Source organism: Bactrocera latifrons, unplaced genomic scaffold (assembly GCF_001853355.1).
Source record: "Bactrocera latifrons isolate USDA-ARS-PBARC rearing strain unplaced genomic scaffold, ASM185335v1 scaffold_122, whole genome shotgun sequence".
In the NCBI taxonomy this organism is placed as follows: Eukaryota; Metazoa; Arthropoda; class Insecta; order Diptera; family Tephritidae; genus Bactrocera; species Bactrocera latifrons.
The window spans coordinates 801,524-803,158 of NW_017534653.1; the positions used below are offsets into that span (position 1 = coordinate 801,524).

The following is a 1,635-nucleotide window of genomic DNA, read 5'->3' on the forward strand; positions in this document are numbered from 1 at the left end:
TGATCCACCCTAATATTTGTACATATTTTAAAGACTTCCCCATATTTTCTTCTCGATAGCAAAGGTATATGAATATATATAAATAATAACCAATATATGAGTTCATTTACATTTAGAGCTTGCGACGTCAGCGAGAGAGGGGCAATCAGAAACTGCCTCTCAACACCACATAGAATTTAATTACCAAACCAAAATCGAATGAAATGAACATACAAGTTAAAAACATTATTATACAAATATGCCATACATAAATAATTTGAATAAAAGAAACGAAGTGAAGCGAAATTTTGGAAAGTTTAGCATGACAATGGCATAATATGAATAACTCCTGCTTAGTGTAGTAAATTAGTTTAATTAAAAATTGAAAGATTTTATATGCATAATATTACTTTATTAATTAGAGAAACGTATTGCCAATCAATATACGGTCCGATTCTGTAAAGTCTTGTATTGAATAAATCGACTATCGACGAACATTGTTTGACATGAATTTAAGATATATTATAAATAGAAAAAAAATATTATGAAATTTAATAATTATGGTGTTATTAGTATAGATAAACATATAATTTATAATTGAAATTTTCCAATTCTATTTAATTTAACCAATCTCCAATATTTCGATACCGGTTTAATAGGCGTTTGTTTCCATTTAGAACTTCTCCTTGAGAAGGTGATCTATTTCTATATCACAATTTCCTTCCATTGTCAAATAGTTTTAGTTTTAAACCATTTTGATAGCTTCTCAGACAACATTTTAGTCAAGTTTAACACCCCTCGTTTGATTTGTGTCTTTACTATAACTAACAATCGGAGTTCCCGTATGCCTACAGCACCTTCCAAATAACTGTTACAATATGTCATACTGCTTCTTCTTAGGAATACCATCACTTGCAAAACGGGGCTGGATGACAGCTGAAAAAAAGTCAACAACCTCCGATTCACACCATTACACGTCTTGGAAGGTAAATTGTTGGCTTTCAGATCAGCAGAAACTGTTGATATTAAAGTCGCATATCTACAAAGTGAATATAATTTTCCGGATAACACAGATATAGTGGCTGAATGTGACTTTTACGCTGTTCGTAAAATGTAGTCTCTGCACGGTCTACAAGTATATGCTACCATACGGAAGTAGGAGTTTATTTCCGTCTCATTTTAGGGAGTTTTTCGATTAAAATTGGAAACGGTATACCAAAAAACATTACGAATAACTTGAGAACGATTGGTAAAGATAGCATGATACTTTTTCTGTACTTTGAGAATAGTTAAGAGGGTACTCTAGTTTAGAAATAAGAAAATCGATTTGTTTTTTTTTTTACTTTTTCAAAGATTAACCTAACAGATTGATTTGAGGACTGAAATCTTAGGTCTGAATTTTTTGAGACTCTGCCCTCTATCTGCTGCTATTTTTTTGATTTTTTACCTTTGTTTCACTCATGTTCCATTTTATTTCGTGTTTCATTCATGCCACTGTAACCTTCCGATAATGTTATTTTGAATTTCAGGTAAATGATATGTAAAAAAAAAATATCTTTTACAAAGATTTAAACAAAAATTGTTTTCTACAAAAAAATTTTTTTTTGTTTTCTACAAAAAAATTTTTTTAATTAAAAAAAAACTCAAAACTAAAAA

The 1,635-nt window shown here is 29.7% G+C and overlaps 2 protein-coding genes across 3 annotated transcripts in view; both read right to left on the reverse strand.

The window, feature by feature from the left end:
* Positions 1-1,635, reverse strand: part of LOC108978466 — a 94,536-nt gene that overhangs the window by 58,304 nt on the left and 34,597 nt on the right. The gene's annotated exons all lie outside the window — the stretch shown is intronic.
* Positions 1-1,635, reverse strand: part of LOC108978451 (piezo-type mechanosensitive ion channel component-like) — a 10,623-nt gene that overhangs the window by 4,834 nt on the left and 4,154 nt on the right. The gene's annotated exons all lie outside the window — the stretch shown is intronic.